The sequence below is a fragment of the Salmo salar genome, chromosome 20 (assembly GCF_965601325.2).
Source record: "Salmo salar chromosome 20, fSalSal1, whole genome shotgun sequence".
In the NCBI taxonomy this organism is placed as follows: domain Eukaryota; kingdom Metazoa; phylum Chordata; class Actinopteri; order Salmoniformes; family Salmonidae; genus Salmo; species Salmo salar.
The window spans coordinates 53,037,261-53,059,220 of NC_138310.1; positions in this window are offsets into that span (position 1 = coordinate 53,037,261).

Sequence of the window (21,960 nt, forward strand, 5' to 3'; positions counted from 1 at the left end):
GGACCCAGATGGTAAGGGAATGAAGGAAATCCATTACATCAATATGAAGCCAACTCTTTTCTCTGTGCTGTGGTCTTTTTAAAGAGGCTTGATAAGCATTTCAGTGATTTATATGCTAATTCTTAAGGAAACACGTCATGCATTACCTGCTGTTCAATAAAATGGAAATGAGACTTATGAAAATATCTCTGTGCATTTCTTTAGTGTCACATTGTATATGACAGATATCATTTGGACCTCCAGGAGGTTACTATAATTCCATTCCCTTTGCTACAGCCACTTCTTCAAGCGGTATTAGCAGTGCTGTTGGTGGATTAACATGGATTGTGATTTCTATGCCTATCTAGCATTGTGAAATGAGATTACCCAAATTATTTTGAGACGTTCAACATTTATGCTTAGTAACAATACAAATGTAATCTAAATGGTTTATTTTTGCTGCACACTGGGTTGATCTGAGAGGAAGTGTAGCCATAGAGTTTCTGTAATAAAACTGAGCTGTGTCTTGAATTTCTCTTGTAAAATATGATTTCAATAATGTACAGACAATGAAGTATTGGTTGATTTTCACGGACTGATAGAATGAAAGTCCATGAGCGAGAAGGTCAACACCTACTTCCTTTCTGACTGTGCTAGCTACAGGAGTCACTGCTTCATGTTCAGGCTTAGCAAAGGAATAGTTTTTTCTTTATTGCACATCAGGATGTGTTTAATTTCCACAGAATTTGTCACATTCACTATTTCAGTTCAACTAAGTACATCCATCTCAAGTATAAATGTGAAGTCACACCCCCATCTCAAGTATAAATGTGAAGTCGCCCACACCCCCTGTTAAGACAGTGACTACTGCACCATTGGGAGCCTGTAGACTTACCTTCCTCTTAAACGAGGGACATTCAGCCTGTCTCGTTCTTTGGCAGAAGAACGTGAAGAAACAGCATGTGCCAAAGTGTCTAACTGAACTAGAGAATCAGCTTCCCCCGGTCCCCTCAGAGACATTTTAAGTCTCCCTCTCTCCGTCTGAGGAGGAACAACAGGAACTCAACCTCTCGGTGCACCACGATGGGTGTGTGCATTGTGTAAGCTATTCATTAGAGGGAACGTGCAATCGCTTTCAAAATGAGTGTAATGTTGGATAGCTTGATGGATTTGTTATTCATTAGATGGATTGATCAATCTGTAACGTTATCCATTGTCACTGGATGTCCAATACAACAAAGGATAAAAGGGACATTCATTAATGGGACAGCGGCACACACACAGATTTTAGGCTTATATGAATGAACTAGAAAGAGAGAGGTTCTTATCTTTCCAAGGCCTAACAATGCTTCACTGGTAGAAACTCTACTGCAATTCATAATGGTCTGTAGGCGACGTGAATGCACGTCCATCAACCAATATACATCATAGGTTTTTCCAGTAATCTAATTAGTGTAATATCTGCAGATACAGCCTCTTCTGTGGGGGGGAGGTGTGTTGTTCAGTAGAGGATTATGTTTGGCAATATCTGAAGATACATTAACATCAATCTTATTGAGGATCGACCTTGTGGAATTACAGAATTACCTGTATTATGTTTGCAGGGAAAGAAATTAATTATCCAAGCTAATTCCTCTAGCATTTATCCACTTAGGGGTATAAACACTGATCTATCGCCCCGTAAGTCTGCAGACATAATTGCATAGTGCAGTTTAGTAGCCTATTTTAGAGACATCCCTACGATTAGTCTGGATACAAGAGTTTGGAGAAACATATCATTGTGAATTTAACAGGCTATGTTAAACTACTGTGTAGCTGTGCTCTGTCTCTCTCTTTATCTCCTTCCCACCCACAACGAAAGCCTATCCCACAAATACATAGCATTAAACCACATGTCAGAGAGTGATAAAGAAAACCTTTTTCAGCATCCTTTAAGAAAAGTCAGGTGGAAAACTACTTCCATTTCTGCATGACAATTTAAACCTACTTAAATAATCATCACTGGTTCACGGATGTACTGTACATGTGGGCTCGAGAGAATAAAAAAACAGTCCCATTTTCAGATCAAAGAATAAAACAATTAAATATCCTAAAGGATGATTTTGACTTAGACTGGAGTGCCAAGCTCTGTGCACAGTACACACTCTTAGATCAGCAACAATGTGATACTCCCCTTCAAACAGCGACAAATAAAATAATCATCAGTGGGTGGTAAAAAAATGGTTTATCACTTTAAAAACCCTCTAAAACTGCTGATACCAAAAAAGACTGAGGAAGCGGTCTACTGTGAGAAAGGCGTCTAAGTGACTGTTGTTGACTGGCTTACTGAATACTGATTGTCAAATAGAGCTGTGTGGCACCTGGAAAGGGATGGTGTAGTTAGTTACCATAGGTCATGCGTTAGTAATTGCTCGTCACACACTGATAATGTAATAGTGTACTTAGTAGATTTGTATTTTTTTATTTAACTAGGCAAGTCAGGACAAATTCTTATTTACAATGACGGCCTACCAAAAGGCAAAAGGTCTCCTGCGGGGATGGGGGCTGGGATAACATTTTTGTATAAAAATATAGGACAAAACACACATCACGACTTGTCGTGATGAGAGACAACATTACATAAAGAGAGACCTAAGACAACAACATAGTAAGGCAGCAACACATGACAGCACAGCACGGTAGCAACACAACATGGTAGCAGCACAACATGGTAGCAGCACAAAACATGGTACAAACATTATTGGGCACAGACAACAACACAAAGGGCAAAAAGGTAGAGACAACAATACATCACGCTAAGCAGCCACGATTGTCAGTAAGAGTGTCCATGATTGAGTCTTTGAATGAGGAGATTGAGATAAAACTGTCCAGTTTGAGTGTTTGTTGCAGCTCATTCCAGTTGCTAGCTGCAGCGAACTGAAAAGACGAGCGACCAAGGGTTGTGTGTGCTCTGGGGACCTTTAGCAGAACGTGACCGGCAGAATGGGAGATGTATGTGGAGGATGAGGGCTGCAGTAGATATCAGATAGGCCTCACTCCCTCCTAAGAGGGTTTTATAAATAAGCGTCAACCAGTGGGTCTTGCGACGGGTATACAGAGATGACCAGTTTACAGAGGAGTATAGAGTGCAGTGATGTGTCCTATAAGGAGCATTGGTGGCAAATCTGATGGCCGAATGAAGAACATCTAGCCGCTCGAGAGCACCCTTACCTGCCAATCTATAAATTACTTCTCCGTAATCTAGCATGGGTAGGATGGTCATCTGAATCGGGATTAGTTTGGCAGGGGTGAAAGAGGAGTGATTACGATAGAGGAAACCAAGTGAAGATTTAATTTTAGCCTGCAGCTTTGATATGTGCTGAGAGAAGGACAGCGTACCGTCTAGCCATCAAAGGCAGTAAGCCTCTTGTCAACCCTAAAGTTGGTGCTGTAATAACAGGTTTCATTCTAAAAGATCTATGAACTATGTATGAGGTACATAGTCTATTACATACATGTTTTATCTCCGGACTTCAGCTGTGAATGTTCTGGAGAACAAGCAACAGGAAGTACAGTATTCCTGTTCTAATGTCCTCAAAAGCACATTTCAGCATATTTTTATAGTAAGAATGGGTTTGCTTTGCCCCTCTGAATGCTATATTTAACACTTTTTTCTTTTATAAATGAAAATACAACACGATTCTTGGTCATATGACTAACGGTAGTGGACGATGCCCAGTCCATTGTTTTTCCATTATGGAAGGCTCTCTGTGAGTCCTGAACTCCAGAGCAATGCAACTGATTCAGAACACTCAGCACTTTTCATCACTAGACAACAGTTAACTGAAAATAATGATGTAACGGCTTGGAGAGTTCCACACTCTTAATCAGGATTAAGACTCAATTGCTACTATTGATTCCATTATTACTCATCCAGCGCTGTCTACCTTTTTCATTGTGTTACAAATAGCTTTAACTCTGCCAAGACAGGCCTGGAACCCCTCCACTAGCCTTTCTTTCTCTTTTCCTCAGAGCCACAATACTAGGCAGATTAGTCTGCTCATATAGTCAGTTATAGCCCTCTTACAGCTGATTCAATGCTAGGATACTGGATAATAAACTAGCCAAAATGCTTTACTTTGCTGTTAGTTTTGGATCTCTGAGAGCAGTGAGTGTGATCAGCTTCTAGACTACGTTTGTATTTTTTTTTGTCATAAGAGTCAGATCTGATATTTTACTTTAGATCATTTTCATTTTGTATAATTTTCACATTAAACTCAACTATATGCTAAATGCAATGCATCACCAGGGATGGGCTCTTTTCAGTGAACATTTCAGGAAACCAATGTTGAAATCAGGGGATTCTAGAGATTAGATTATCGGAGGCATCAGGATAGGACCTAAAGCCAGCGCACTCTCGCCTTTACCCCAGAGTCCTACTAAACCCATTACTTTCCAGGGTTGCCATTTGATTAACAGTGGTCATTGATTCTCAGTGGAAATAGTCAAGTAGAAAATCACCTGATCAAAGCTGTCAACTCCCTAATGGGGGAGAGCTACTGGAAACGATTGTGGGAGGGAGGCCACACCAGGGAGGAGGGAGGTGACATTTTCTTAATGTAAAACCCGAACACACTTTCCTATGTGTTGTGTTTGGTTAATTTATAACTCATATTAGCCCCAGGGCTTACATGTTATGCCTAAACAATAGAGATGAATTAAAGCCAAACTTCCACATATTTGTACAGTATTTTGTGGACAGTAGGGGGTTTATACAAAGCCTATGTATAAAAATAGGCCAACATCATCAACGTTGGGTTTAGGAATGATTCAATTTTTGAAAATGCAATATAATAATAATAATAATGATCTGTTAAGCATTTTCTTTTATTATGTTTTTTGAGAAAGCTTTTGTGGACCTTCTCCCCCCAGCTTGCAAGGTGCTATGGTATGGTGCTACCTTGTAACTGGGAGCAAGGCAAAAACCCACCAGGCACAATGACAGTGATCTAGGGAACATTCTAGTAATCATAAGAGCTCTGATGGCTCTATTGTTGGGTAGGTGCCTGCCAGGGGGTCACGGGTGGTTCTGGGGGATGGATATGAGACTGTGGATAGGAGAGTGGAGAGTTAATTGGCACACAGCAGAGACACTGACTTCCAGCACCAGGACAATTGACAGTGCCAGAGGTCAGCCATCACCCACACAGAACACCCTGCCAGAGGTGAAATAGCATGCTGTCAGAGGGGACAAACCACACAACTGGCATACAAGGGCAAGCTGGGCTGCCCAAGGAAAAAATAACCAGGCTGGTGCTGCCACACAAGCCCTAAAGGGAGGTGCCAGGGTAGCATAACACATGCAACAACAATCTGTCCCATAAGATGGATAACAGGCTGGCATAGAGAAGATGTTAGGCGGTAGAAGCCAACCTGGCACCAAGGACTCCACCCCCATAGGTGAATAGCTTGGCTGAAGCGTGTTTCACTGCTCTGTGAGTTGAGCCAGAGATAGAGCTGTGAGCTCTGAGGTGGAACACACAGAGGTGTTAGGAATATTATGGATTCCTGCGGTTTCCTGTCAGTGCCTCAGGAGAAGCTTCAGGCTTCCCGGTCACAATTGAGTGACAGGTGGGTTTTAAATAATTAATAACTTGACAAGTGAACAAAATAGCAAAGCCTCTCACTGGGCTCAGACTCATGATTTTGTTTCATACTTTTTTTAGTCTGCTTCTCCCGGCTGCCCACGCTATAAAACTTATTCCAGAAAACGTATGGTACATGCACAGATAAATAGGAAACTTTTTTATGTTAAACATGTCAAACTCGTAGGCAGAGGGAGAAAATGTTGAAATGGACTGACAATAAGTCTTAAGGACACCAATCAATATTATATTTTAAATCAGTGCTGTTTCTCAGTGCACACACACATGGCATTTCATTTTAAAACTGGTCTGTGTCGGAACAACAAATGCAACAGCACTTTCTACTGTATGTGAACATTTATGGTAAAAAGTCATAGCACTTTTTAAAGCGCCATTGGGGGACTAAAATGGGAGCCCAAACAGTTCGATGCTTCCTTTACCAAACACCCACAGTATGTTCCTCACATTAACACAGTGACAGCTGTGCCTGAAATCACTGTTGCAAGATTAATAAGGATTTGATGGAATATAACCGTTTTCTCTAAAGAGATTATTATCATTATTCAATTCGCCATAATTTTATTAAGAAATAATGAAAGAATGGTCAATTAATCAGAGACTCTTTGATCCAGATTATGTTTTATGCAGTCACCAAATGGGCTGTATTATATACAGTAAAAACGTTTTTATTATCATGTGACTGTAGAAAAACTTCTAATCATACTTGTCTCTATTGTTTGAGCCACACCTCCAAACATCAGTGTATAGAATGCAAATGCATAATATAATATAATATAATATAAAATGGCCCTTAGTGTCCAAGACGATAAAAAAAAAACGCTAACTGTTTCTAACCACTGGAGATAGTGGTAATTCACCCTCTAACAGGGAATATTTTATCGCTTTCACATCAGTAAAGTACAAAAAAGACCATGTGATGAAGCTGCCCTTTGACTCCACCCAGACTCTCCTGACTGGGCACTGCCTGCCTGGCACAGAGACTGGCAGATGTGCTGGACCTGAGGTTGGCGAACAAGAGGCTTTATCACAGGCATCAGGCCATAGGATAAGGAATTAGAATACTGGAATGGATATGAACCTTCTTATGATGGTCCAATGGTCAGCCATGTAGGTTAGGGTGTTGGTCAACTATGATTTGCCAGTGCTATGATAAGATATTGTGTAAAAAGCCTCCCAAATGGCACAGCGGTCTAAGGCACTGCATCGCAGTGATCCCAGGCTGTGTCACAACCGGCCGTGATCGGGAGTCGCATAGGGCGGCGCACAATTGGGGCGGGGCACAATTGGCCCAGTGTCATGAGGGTTTGGCCAGGGGGGCTTTACTTGGCTCATCGCGCTCTAGCGACTTCTTGTGTTGGGCAGGGCGCATGCAGGCTGACCACGGTCGTCGGTTGAACGGTGTTTCCTCTGACACATTGGTGTGGCTGGCTTCCAGGTTAAATCAAATCAAATTTTATTGGTCACATACACATGGTAAGCAGATGTTAACGCGAGTGTAGCGAAATGCTTGTGCCTCAAGTTCCGACCGTGCAGTAATATCTGACAAGCAAACTAACAATTTCACATCTACCTTTTACACAGTGTAAAGGAATGAATAAGAATCTGTACATATACAGTTGAAGTGGGAAGTTTACATACACCTTAGCCAAATACATTTAAACTCAGTTTTTCACAATTCCTGACATTTAATCCTAGTAAAAATTCCCTGTTTTAGTTCAGTTAGGATCACCACTTTATTTTAAGAATGTGAAATGTCAGAATAATAGTAGAGAAGGATTTATTTCAGCTTTTATTTATTTCATCACATTCCTAGTGGGTCAGAAGTTCACATACACTCAATTAGTATTTGGTAGCATTGCCATTAAAATTGTTGAATTGGGTAAATGTTTCGGGTAGCCTTCCACAAGCTTCCCACAATAAGTTGGGTGAATTTTGGCCCATTCCTCCTGACAGTGCAGGCGTAACTGAGTCAGGTTTGTCGGCCTCCTTGCTCGCACACACTTTTTCAGTTCTTCCCAAAAATGTTCTATAGGATTAAGGTCAGGGTTTGTGCTGGCCACTCCAATACCTTGACTTTGTTGTCCTTAAGCCATTTTGCCAAAACTTTGGAAGTATGCTTGGGGTCATTGTCCTTTTGGAAGACACATTTGCGTCCAAGCTTTAACTTCCTGACTGATGTCTTGAGATGTTGCTTGAATATATCAACATCATTTTCCATCCTCATCATGGCATCTATTTTGTGAAGTGCACCAGTCCCTCCTGCAGCAAAGCACCCCCACAACATGATGCTGCCACCACCGTGCTTCACGATTGGGATGGTTGCAAGCCTCCCCCTCCCTCTTTTTCCTCCAAACATAAGGATGGTCATTATGGCCTAACAGTTCTATTTTTGTTTCATGAGACCAGAAGACATTTATCCAAAAAGTACGATCTTTGTCCCCATGTGCAGTTGTAAACCGTAGTCTGGCTATTTTATGGCAGTTTTGGAGCAGTGGCTTCTTCCTTGCTGAGTGGCCTTCAGGTTATGTCGATATAGGACTCGTTTTACTGTGGATATAGATACGTTTGTACCTGTTCCCTCCAGCATCTTCACAAGGTCCTTTGCTGTTGTTCTGGGATTGATTTGCACTTTTCACACCAAAGTACGTTAATCTCTGGGAGACAGAACACATCTCCTTCCTGAATGGTATGATGGCTTCGTGGTCCCATGATGTTTATTCTTGCGTACTATTGTTTGTACAGATGAACGTGGTACCTTCATGCATTTGGAAATTGCTCTCAAGGATGAACCAGACTTGTGGAGGTCTACAAATTTCTTTCTGAGGTCTTGGCTGATTTCTTTTGATTTTCCCATGATGTCAAGCAAAGAGGCACTGAGTTTGAAGGTAGGCCTTGAAATACATCCACAGGTGCACCTCCAATTGACTCAAATGATGTCAATTAGCCTATCAGAAGCTTCTAAAGCTGTGACATCATTTTCTGGAATTTTCCAAGCTGTTTAAAGGCACAGTTAACTTAGTGTATGTAAACTTCTGACCCACTGGAATTGTGATACAGTGAATTATAAGTGAAATAATCTGTCTGTAAACAATTGTTGGAAAAATTACTTGTGTCATGCACAAAGCAGATGTCCTAACTGACTTGTTTGTTTGTTAACAAGAAATTTGTGGAGTGGTTGAAAAACAAGTTTTAATGACTCCAACATAAGTGTATGTTAACTTCCGACTTCAACTGTAAATGCATGGATGAGCGATGGCTGTGCTGCATAGGCAAGATGCAGTAGATGGCATAGAAAACCGTTTATATATATGAGATGAGTAATGTAGGGTAAGTAAACATTATGTAAAGTGGCATTGTTTAAAGTGACTAGTGATACATTTATTACATCCAATTTTTAATTATTAAAGTGGCTCGAGATTTGAGTCAGTATGTTGGCAGCAGCCACTCAATATTAGTGATGGCTGTTTAACAGTCTGATGGCCTTGAGATAGAAGTTGTTTTTCAGTCTCTCGGCCCCAGCGTTGATGCACCTGTACTGACCTCGCCTTCTGGGTGATAGCAGGGTGAACAGGCAGTGGCTCGGGTGGTTGTTGTCCTTGATGATCTTTTTGGCCTTCCTGTGACATCGGGTGGTGTAGGTGTCCTGTTTGCCCCCAGTGATGTGTTGTGCAGACCTCACTACCCTCTGGAGAGCCTTACGGTTGTGGGCGGAGCAGTTGCCGTATCAGGCGGTGATACACCCCGACAGGATGCTCTCGATTGTGCATCTGTTAAAGTTTGTGAGTGTTTCTGGTGACAAGCCACATTTCTTCAGCCTCCTGAGGTTGAAGAAGCGCTGTTGCGCCTTCTTCACCACGCTGTCTGTGTGGGTGAACAATTTCAGTTTGTCCATGATGTGTATGCCCAGGAACATAAAACTTTGCACCTTCTGCTGTTTCCTGAAGTCCACGATCATCTCCTTTGTTTTGTTGACGTTGAGTGTGAGGTTATTTTCCTGACACCACACTCCGAGGGCACCCACTTCCTCCATTGTAGACCACCTCGTCGTTGTTGGTAATCAAGCCTACCACTGTAATGTCGTCTGCAAACTTGATTATTGAGTTGGAGGCGTGCATGGCCACTCAGTCATGGGTGAACAGGGAGTACAGGAGTGGGCTGAGAACGCACCTTTATGGGGCACCAGTGTTGAGGATCAGATGGGTTGAGATGTTGTTTCCTACCCTCACCACCTGGCGGCGGCCTGACAGAAAATCCAGGACCCAGTTGCACAGGGCGGGGTCGAGACCCAGGGTTAATGACAAGTTTGGAGGGTACTATGGTGTTAAATGCTGAGCTGTAATCAATGAACAGCATTCTTACATAGGTATTCCTCTAAAAGAGTGGTAAGAAGCGTAGTTTGGCCGGTTATGTTTCGGAGGACGCATGACTCGACCTTAGCAATCCGAGCCCGTTGGGGAGTTGCAGCGATGAGACAAGATCGAAATTGGGGAGAAAGAGGGGGGGGGGGGGGGGGGGGGGGGGTAAATCAGATATTGTGTAAAACAAAGAATGTGAAGAATGTATCTGCGAAGTATGTGTGTTAGCTAGCTAGCCAGCAAGTTTTAGAGGAATAATTCATTTAAGAAAAATATTATTAACTGCCAAGATGCCATACACTGGGTCAAATCAGTTGTTGATAGGACTCAGACAAGTTGTAAATAAAACCAGTAATGATATTCTATCATATTATAAAACTCACAGCTTTACATGAAAACAAAACGGTCCATTTATATACAGTGCACTCGGAAGGATCTTCAGACACCAATACTTTTTTCACATTTTGTTACATTACAGTTTTATTCGAAAATTGATCACATTGCTTTTTTTTAACCATCAATCTACACACAATACCCCATAATTACAAAGCAAAAACATCAAATATCACATTTACATTAGTGTTCCAACCCTTTACTGAGTACTTTGTTGAAGCAACTTTGGCAGGAATTACAGCTTCAAGTATTCTTTGGTATGACGCTACAAGCTTGGCACACCTGTATTTGGGGAGTTTCTCCCATTCTTCTCTGCATATCCTCTCTAGCTCTGTCAGGTTGGATAGGGAGCGTCGCTGCACAGCTATTTTCAGGTGTCTCCAGATATGTTCGATCGGGTTCAAGTCTGGGCTCTGGCTAGGCTACTCAAGGACATTCAGAGACTTGTCCCGAAGCCACTCTTGGCTGTGTGCTTAGGGTCGTTGTCCTGTTGGAAGGTGAACCTTCGCCCAGTCTGATGTCCTGAGTGGGTTTTCAGGAAGGATCTCTCTGTACTTTGCTCTATTCATCTTTCCCTCGATTCTGACTAGACTCCCAGTCCCTGCCGCTGAAAAACATCCCCACAACATGATGCTGCCACCACCATGCTTCACCGTAGGGATGGTGCTAGGTTTCCTCCAGACGCGACACTTGGCATTCAGGCCAACAAGTTCAATCTTGGTTTTATCAGACCAGAGAATCTTCTTTTTCATTGTCTGAGAACCTTTAGGTGCCTTTTGTCAAACTCCAAGCGGGCTCCCATGTGCCTTTTACTGAGGAGTGGCTTCTGTCTGGACACTCTACCATAAAGGCCTGATTGGTGGAGTGCTGCAGAGATGTTTGTCCGACTGGACGGTTCTCCCAGCTCCACAGAGGAACTCTGGAGCTCTATCAGAGTGACCAATGGGTTCTTGGTCACCTCCCTAACCAAGGCCTTTCTCCCCCAATTGCTCAGTTTGGCCGGGCCGCCAGCTCTGGGACGAGTCTTGGTGGTTCCAAACGTCTTCCATTTAAGAGTGATGGAGGCCATTGTGTTCTTGGGGACCTTCAATGTTGCAAACATTTTCTGGTATCCTTCCCCAGATCTGTGCCTCGTCACAGTCCTGTCTCAGTGCTCTACGGCTAATTTCTTCGACCTCATGGTTTGGTTTTTGCTCTGACATGCACTGTCAACTTTGGGACCTTATATCGACAGGTGTGTGCATTTCCAAATCATATCCAATCAATTGAATTTACCACAGGTGGACTTCAATCAATTTATAGAAACATCAAGAATGAACAATGGAAACAGGAGGCACCTGATCTCAATTTCAAGTCTCAGAGCAAAGGGTCTGAATACTTATGTAAGTAAGGTATTTCGGTTTTAAATGTTTTATACATTCACAAACAAATCTAAAAACCTGTTTTTGCTTCGTCATGATGAGATATTGTGTGTAGATTGATGAGGAACATTTGTATTTAATCCATTTTAAAATAAAGCTGTAACGAAACAAAATGTGCAAAAAGTCAAGAGGTCTGAATACTTTCCGAATGCACTGTATACACTATATATACAAAAGTATGTGGACACCACTTCAAATTAGTGGATTCGGCTATTTCAGCCACATCCGTTGCTGACAGGTGTATATAATCGAGCACATAGCCATGCAATCTCCATAGACAAGCATTGGCAGTAGAATGGCCTTACTAAAGAGCTCAGTGACTTTCAATGTGGCACCGTCATAGGATGCCACCTTTCCAACAAGTCAATTCATAAAATGTATGCCCTGCTACAGCTGCCACGGTCAACTGAAAGTGCTGTTATTGTGAAGTGGAAACATCTAGGAGCAACAACAGCTCAACCGCGAAGTGGTGGGTCACACGTGCTCACAGAGCGGGATCACTGAGTGCTGAAGAGCCTATGTCTTCGGTTGCATCATTCACTACTGAGTTCCAAACTGTCTCCAGAAGCAACGTCAGCACATGAACTGTTCGTCGGGAGCTTCATGAAATGTGTTTCCAAGGCCGAGCAGCCGCACGCAAGCCTAAGATCACCATGCGCAATGCCAAGCAAAATGCCAAGTGGTGTAAAGCTCGCCGCCATTGGACTGGAGCAGTGGAAATACGTTCCCTGGAATTATGAATCACGATTCACCATCTGGCAGTCCGATGGACGAATCTGGGTTTGGCCGATACCGAGAGCTCTACCTGCCCCAATGCATAGTGCCAACTGTAAAGTTTGGTGAAGGAGGAATACTAGTCTGTGGATGTTTTCATGGTTTAGGCTAGGCCCTTTAGTTCCAGTGAAGGGAAATCTTAAAGCTACAGCATACAATATGCTTCCAACTTTGAGGCAATAGTTTGGAGAAGGCCCTTTCCTGTTTCAGCATGACAATGCCCTGTGCACAAAGTGAGGTTCGTACAGAAATTGTTTGTCGAAATCAATGAAGAAGAACTTGACTGGCCTGCACAGAGCCCTGACCTCAACCCCATCAAACATCTTTGGGATGAATTGGAATGCTGAATGCGAGCCAGGCCTAATCGCCCAACATCAGTGCCCGACCTCACTAATGCTCGTGGCTGAATGGAAGCAAGTCCCCGCAGCAATGTTTCAACATCTAGTGGAAAGCCTTCCCAGAAGAGTGGAGGATGTTATCCTCTTTGGACTAGGGGGCAGTATTTTCACATCCGGATGAAAAGCGTGCCCAAAGTAAACTGCCTGCTACTCAGGCCCAGAAGCTAGGATATGCATATTATTAGTAGATTTGGATAGAAAACACTCTGAAGTTTCTAAAACTGTTTGAATAATGTCTGTGAGTAGAACAGACTGATTTGGCAGATGAAACCCTGAGCACAATCCATCCAGAGAAAAAATTTTTTGCGCTCAATGTGTTTTCCATTAGGTTTCTATGGTAAGCCCTTTTTAATAGGAATATGCTTGCAGTTCCCATGGCTTCCACTAGATGTCAACAGTCTTTAGAAATTGGTTGATGTTTTTCTTTTGAGAAATGAAGAAGTATTCCTTTCCATGTGTCACTCAGATGGACTCAAGTCTTTTGTTGAGCACAGTATATCCCGTCTTAAATTTTATCACTTATTTATGTTTTAGGATACCTAAATTTGGATTAGGAACGTTGTTTGAAATGTTTGGACCAAGTTTACAGGTAACTTATTAGATACTCATTAGATACTTTGTAGTCATTAGTTGGGCGAGTTGGAACCGGTGTATTTCGGTGTATTTCTGAATCAAACGCGCCAAATAAATGGACATTTTGGGGATATAAAGAAGTTATTTATCGAACAAAAGGACCGTTTGTGATGTTTCTGGGACATTTTGGAGTGCCAACAGAAGAAGATCTTCAAAGGTAAGGCATGAATTATATCGTTATTTCTGACTTTTGTGTCACACCTGGCTGGTTGAAATATGATTTTCATGTGTTTGTATGCGGGGTGCTGTCCTAAGATAATCGCATGGTCTGCTTTCGCCGTAAAGCCTTTTTGAAATCTGACACTGCGGCTGGATTAACAAGAAGTTAAGCTTGTTTATGTGTCTAACACTTGTATGTTTTATAAATTCTTAATATGAGTATTTCTGTTTTTGAATTTGGCGCGCTGCAATTTCACTGAATGTTGTCAAATCAATCCCGTTAACGGGATTCGAGCGGGAATGGGGGTGAAGGGATCCCCTAAAGCAGCAAAGGGGGGACCAACTCTATATTAATGCCCATGATTTTAGAACGAGACGTTCGACGAGCAGGTGTCCACATACCTTTGATCATGTAATGTATTGTAGAGGCTATTTATACAAATCATGTGTATAAAACCCATTTAAACTGTATTTATAATTGTATGACTATTTTAGGTTGACTATAATTCCATTACACAACTTCTGATGCATCACATCTTACTTTTATTTTCCTATATAAGAAAAAGCAGGAAATGAATCACCTACTACCATTCATTCCAATTAGACTCATTTTGGATTTCTCAATGACAAGGTGGCCGGCATTTTTGCCCCATTATGGAAATTTGAGGGTTTATGACATATCCTCTTAAATTACTAGAGGGGCTCTCTATGCATCTGGCAGAGCAGAGTGGGAGGGCCTCGACTCCAACCCAGGAACCAAGCAGCCATGAGTGGAGCAGGTTTGTGAACCAGCCCACATGTGACCTAGGCCAGCAGTGCTTCAAGCACAACCATCCTCTCGCCCTGCAGACTGCTCCCTCTCCGTTTCTGACCCGTTTTCACCTCAACCCCCTGGCTCTCAGCAAAATAGTTGCTATTCAGATCTTGTATTGCATTATTTCCATGACCAGGGGGGCGAGAGTAGAATACCGTTCCCTCAGACGCATCTCACAATAAATATTTATGAACACATTTGAATAATGTGCTTTTGTAATTACAAAATGTGTATCTGTGCAAAAAAAAGTATCCAAAGAAGAGAATGGCATCGTGCTCAGGAAAGGGAAATCTTCAGATGTGAATTTGATTAATTCGGGGTCATGCATGGTTAAGTGGCTTGGAAACTAGGTGGATGCTCATGAGCAAAGCCCAGCACACCTGGGTTACTATTTGTGAAAAGAGAATATATCCAACCTATCAATGATTCTCCAGCTGCGCTAAAAAATAATGCCTGTGTGGCAGAAGCCAAGGCTACCTTACCTCCAGCGCAGTATGCAAGGCTTGGGTTTATGCTTCAGTGTCACATGCCTTGGTATCTTTTGTCATATCTAAGGTATAGATCCAGATGGGACCTAGTTTGGGTTCTCCACGAGATACAGTATTACTTCTGTTTTCTCTTTAAAGGAGAATGTGCATTTATGGGACAGCCGGACAAATAGCAAATATCCACTTCATGTGTAAAAGTCATATCGGGCATATGGTTGATTTTGGAGTGACGCATGCTGCATTTCCCAGGGTGTAACACATTGCATTGTGCGAAAAGTGGCACATTACAATGTGCAACACATGGCCCACTCTGGAAAGACACAGTGAGAGGGGCCAGGGGGATGACTGGAGAGAAGGAAGGAGAATATCATATCATGGGGTGAGGAGGTGATTTAGTCAAAAGTTTGGACACACCTACTCATTCAAGGGTTTTAATAAATGTTTTACTATTTTATACATTGTGTAACCAGTAGTTCAAATGTAAGGGTACCTTCACCACCAGGGTCTAAGGCCGAAGCCACATGGAATTTCCGCAAAGGCGGGACTTCCGTCAGTACTGGGGGTTGTACTGAATGAGCTTTGCAAAAGCAAATTTTACTTATAAATCAATGTCAATGATAAATCAAACCTGTATAGGCTATTTGAGAATTCAACTTTAATTAACCTGACAGCCTTGTTGATCGTGGTTAATATGGAAACTTTTAAATTGTCTCATTTGTAGAAACCAATCACTTTGGGTATTAACTGAAAGTTCCACCTGAAAAGATTTGTTAGGCAATTTTAACTTCTTAGTTAAATTGAAGGAGATCCATATCCAATCAGTGTAGATTGGTTGGATAAGATAGTGTACCCCGTTTCAATAGATGTGAACATATGGTCGATGTCACAGAACTAATTATTATTATTTATTTTTTAATATTACTGCCGATTCTTCACCACCAGCGGTCACTGATCGCAGAAAGCTGAACCCAAACGGAAGTCCAAAGGAGGCGGAACTTCCGTTTTCCCCAGCACAGGGTGTCGCCCTGTGAACAAAGGAAAAAATGGCTGCTTTCTCTTTGTTAGCTGTAGCATCTCTTCACAGAGAGTGTCAATCTTTTAATATCCTCCACCATGCATCTTCAACAGACATCTCACCATTTACTTCATTAAGTTTTCATTTTTTCCCCCTAATTCTTCCATAGCTGATTTCTGGTTTAGTTGTATGGTGTGTAGTCATTATGAAACAAGTCCCATTTTAATTCCGCTAGCATTGTAAACACGGTAACTCTTATAGACCTACAAGGAGCTATTTGAAAATAATCAATATTAACATTGGTGGGGTTCAAAGGCATCTCTTTCTCTTGGCTGATTAGCAATAGCTTGTTCAGTTTGACCCACATAGAGTGAAGTCAATGGCCCATATAATAGTGCTTGTAAAGAAGTGATAGTAATGGTGTTTTTTCCAAACTAGCTGGCGTCCCTATGAGTCCTCTGTACTGTGACTGCAATAAACACAATCATTACTACCTAACTGCAAATTACCACAGAAATCACCCTGTGTGCAAGCTATCAAACATTAGTCAAGGAAAAAGATCATGACCATAAGGGGTGAACATTGTGTCCATAAAATACATGATTTGTCACTGCATATTCTTCTATTTCTCAGTCGGTAGGTGTTTCCGACTATGGCTGAAATAGACAAGAAATAGTGTAACAGGGAGGATGTCGCACCCAAATGACCAGAGTCTGACTGCTTTGTGAAAGAGGCTACTTGAGCTCTGTGTTCTGTTGATGCATCATACACATTAGTTTAGGGGATGGGATGTTGTGATCATCATTTTACTGTCAGTTAGATTCTGTTAAATGGAAGACATGGGCTCGGAGGGTGATTTGAGTTCTGACTAAAGGATGTTCTATTCTGAGGACACAAACTGCTCTGGCGTTGGTCAGATGAGGGCCAGGTGTGGTGAGAACATGGTTCTAGTTGGATCCTCACTAGGATGAACACAGTCTAATCTACAGTGTTGGAGAAACATTCTCTCTACCCCCTATATAAAGGGAGCTCAATCTGTTTCTACTCATCACTTTGGGCTGAAAACAATAATTTGAAAAATAACTGAAGGAAAAAGTGGGAATGAACTTTCAAAAGGTGTTTTTCTAAGACAATAGCCTTTCATATCAAGTGAAAAATGTGTGAAAAGAAAGTGGAAAAAAAGTGATAAATAGTCATTGGTAATGCGTAGCCTGTAAATGTGGTTTTAGCCTTATGAAGTTAAGAAAACAAGAGCTAAGCAAACAGAAGCAGAGATAGTGTGGTGGTTTGCCTTACTACAAGTGATAGATGATTCAGGGCACGGGCCTCAACCAGACGTTAGATTTGAATTCTGAAAAACATCTATCACCGCCTGGAACCAAATACGTCTCCAGAGGGACTTTTCAAAAGCAGGTGTAATTCAAATCAAATTTTACTGATTGCATACACATATTTAGTAGATGTTATTGTGGGTGTGGCTAAATAAATGTTGGTGTTCCTAGCTCCAACAGTACAGTAATGTCTAACAAACACAACAATACACAATCATCTAAAAGGTAAAAGAATGGAATTAAGAAATATATAAATATTAGGACGAGCAATGTCGGAGTCCGGAGTGTGTGTATGTGTAGATATACTATGTGTATTTAAACAGTACTAGTCAAAAGTTTGGACACACTTACTCATTTAAGGGTTTTTCTTTATATTTCCTATTTTCTACATTGTAGAGTAATAGTGAAGACATCAACACTATGAAATAACACATGTGGAATCATGTAGTAACCAAAAAAAGTGATCAACAAATCAAAATATATTTGATATTTGAGATTCTTCAAAGTAGCCACCGTTTGCCTTGATGCCAGCTTTGCACACAAGCTCAGTCCGATGATGCTGTGACACACCGCCCCAGACCATGACAGACCCCCCACCTACAAATCGATCCCGCTCCAGAGTACAGGCCTCGGTGTAACGCTCATTCCTTCGATGATAAACGTGAATCCGACCATCACCCCTGGTGAGACGAAACCCGTGACTCGTCAGTGAAGAGCACTTTTTGCCAGTCCTGTCTGGTCCAGCGACGGTGGGTTTGTGCCCATAGGCGACGTTGTTGCCGGTGATGTCTGGTGAGGACCTGCCTTACAACAGGCCTACAAGGCCTCAGTCCAGCCTCTCTGTCTATTGCGGACAGTTTGAGCACTGATGGAGGGATTGTGCATTCCTGGTGCAACTCGGGCACTTGTTGTTGCCATTCTGTACCTGTCCTTCAGGTGTGATGTTTGGATGTACCGATCCTGTGCAGGTGTTGTTACATGTGGTCTGTCACTGCGAGGACGATCCTGTCTCCCTGTAGCTCTGTCTCCCTGTAGCGCATCCTGTCTCCCAGTAGCGCTGTCTTAGGCGTCTCACAGTACAGACATTGCATTGCAATTTATTGCCCTGGCCACATCTGCAGTCCTCATGCCTCCTTGCAGCATGCCTAAGGCACATTCACGCAGATGAGCAAGGACCCTGGGCATCTTTCTTTTGGTGTTTTTCAGAGTCAGTAGAAAAACCTCTTTAGTGTCCTAAGTTTTCATAACTGTGACCTTAATTGCCTACCGTCTGTAAGCTGTTAGTGTCTTATCGACCGTTCCACAGGTGCATGTTCATTAATTGTTTATGGTTCATTGAACAAGCATGGGAAACAGTGTTTAAACCCTTTACAATGAAGATCTGTGAAGTTATTTGGATTTTTATGAATTCATCAGACCAGAGAATCCTGTTTCTCATGGTCTGAGAGTTCTTTAGGTGCATTTTGGCAAACTCCAAGCGAGCTGCCATGTGCCTTTTACTGAGGAGTGGTCCGTCTGGCCGCTCTACCATAAAGGCCTGATTGGTGGAGTGCTGCAGAGATGGTTGTCCTTCTGGAAGGTTCTTCCATCTCCACAGAGGACCTCTGGAGCTCTGTCAGAGTGACCATGGAGTTCTTGGTCACCTCCCTGACCAAGGCCCTTCTACCCCGGTTGCTCAGTTGGGCTGGGAGGAGTCTTGGTTTTTCCAAATGTCTTCCATTTAAGAATGATGGAGTCCACTGTGTTCTTGGGGACCTTCAATGCTGCAGACATTTTTTGGTACCCTTCCCCACATCTCTAGGATAATCAATGGTAACAGGATCCACCTGAGCTCAATTTCGAGTTTCATAGCAAAGGGTCTGAATACTTATGTAAATAACCTGTTTTCACTTTGTCATTATGGGGTATTGTGTGTAGATTGAAGAGAAAAAACAATTATTTAATCAATTTTAGAATAAGGCTGTAATGGAACAAAATGTGGAAAAAGAGAAAGGGTCTGAATACTTTCTGAATGCACTGTATAACAATACACAACATAAATGTATAAGTGATGGGATGTATAGACAATATGGACAGTATATGGATAAAATGTGTGTATATTTACGTGTGTGTGTATGTATATATAACAATAAACAATGCGTGTGTGTGTGTGTGTGTGTGTGTGTGTGTGTGTGTGTGTGATGGGATGTATAGACAATATGGACAGTATGGACATAATATGTAGTATATCTGAAGAATCGTATGCAAACATTTTTAAAGTGACCAGTGTTCCATGACTATGTACTGTACATAGGGCAGCAGCCTCTAAGGTGCATGGTCGAGTAACTGGTTGGAAGCCAGCTAGTGACAGTGACTAAAGTTTAGGGCAGGGTACTGGGTGGGGTCGGCTAGTGGTGACTATTTAACAGTCTGATGGCCTTGAGATAGAAGAGGTTTTTCAGTGTCTGGGTCCCAGCTTTGATGCACCGGTACTGACCTCACCTTCTGGATGATAGCAGGGTAAACAGGCCTTGGCTGGGGTGGCTGAGGTTTTTGATGATCTTTTTGTGCTTCCTGTGACACTGGGAGCTGTAGATGTATTGAAGGGCAGGCAGTGTGCTCCTGGTGATGCATTGAGCTGACCGCACCACCCTCTGGAGAGCCCTGCGGTTGAGGGCGCTGAAGTTGCCTTACCAGGTGGTGATACAGCCTGACAGGATGCTCTCAATGGTGCATTTGTAGAAGTTTGTGAAGGTCTTAGGGGCCAAACCAAATTTCTTTAGCCTCCTGAGGCTCCTTCTTCACCACCCTGTCTGTGTGGTTGGACCATTTCTGATTGTCAGTGATGTGTATGCCAAGGAACTGGAAGCTTTCTGGAGGTTTTTTCATCGTTGCCGGTAATCAGGCCTACAACTGCTGTATCGTCTGCAAACTTGATGATTGAGTTGAGTGAACAGGGAGTACAGGAGGCGGCTAAACAAGCACCCTTGAGGTGCCCCTGTGTTGATTATCAGATTAGTGGAGGTGTTGTTGCCTACCTTCACCACCTGGCAGCGGCCTGTCAGGAAGTCCAGGACCCAGTTGCACAAGGCGGGGTTCAGACCCAGGGCCCCGATGTTAATGATGAGCTTGGAGGGTACTATATTGTTGAAGGCAAAGCTGTAGTCAATGAACAGCATTCATACATAGGTATTCCTCTTGTCCAGATGGGATAGGAGAGTATGCAGTGCGATGGCGATTGCGTCATCCGTGGATCTAATTGAGCATCTTAAAGCTGGAATCTACAAATGGTGAAACAGTGCCACTTGCCGCCCCAGTCGCATTTGTTATGGTTTTCAAACATTGCTTAAATTTGTATACAATCACATGTGTCTCTCTATTGTGTGTGGCAATACTTGGGAACAGATTTCCAAAGTTAATTTCACTTGGAGCTGATTTCCTATTTTGTTTTTTACAGTCTTTTATGTCCAATGAAAATTGCTCAGAAAACTTGGGGGACCCAGCTTTAGATGCAGTATTTCAGACTACTGCTTTATGTGGGCTGCTGTTTGATTTTCCAGGCATATTTGGGCATGAGGAGACTGAATCATAGGGTGGTTGCCAAATGGGTGTTTGCTACATGGTGTCTCACAACCAGTCCCTGTTGGGTCACACCTGAAGCTGTCACATCTGCTCCTGCCACACCCCCTAGTGGACATCCGGTGTCTACTTGACCTGCAGCCACTCCTCCAGTACACGCTCTCTCTCTCCCCCTCCCTTTCTGTTCGTGTGTGATTGTGTGGTTGGAGACAGGTGTGCTGGAGCCAGAGCGGATCCTCACCAGCTGCAACCTGTTCCATAATCAAGACCTCTATAAATACTCAGTCCTGCCACTCCGTTCAGTCAGTCTATTAGCTATTTGTTATTATTTAAGAGCCTGTATCCTGCTGTGCCTGCTTCCTTGCTTGACGCCGTTTCTCCTTTCACTGCAGTTTTGCCGCTCTGACTCTGGTTCCTGTCTCCTGTTCCACATCTCGCTACCCTGTTCTAGATTCAACTCACCATCACTCCCTTGGATTCCCCTCCGGACCTGTTTACCCTGTCCCAACCCAGCTCACTCTAACCTCAGCCGCTAAGTCTGGTTTCCTACAACTCATCCGAGCTTCCCTGGATCTGCACTTTATCTCTCCCTGTGTTAAAATAAATATCTTGGTTCATTCATCCCTGTTTCCTGGTCTGAGTCTGCTCTTGGGTTCCCCTGTGCTGCTCCGCCTAACAGAAGCCTCGGTTGCGGATAGAAACATGACTTTATTTGGGTCACCAGATAAAAAATAAATAATACTAGTTTCCCCTTTTCAGTTCATACAGTAGCAGGCAACCCTCTTCGATGAAGACCTCTTAGATGGTTGGCATACTATATCTCTACTGGGGTCTTTCATGTGATACCACGGAGTATCCAAAAAACATCAGTGCCACCCAAATGAATTCTGTGGGAAGAAAATGTCCGACTGTTTGGAGAAACATTTATTCATGGGGAAAGGACATGTTTTATTTTTTTGTCACAGGAAGAGTGGGGGGAATCTTTGTAGTCACTGAG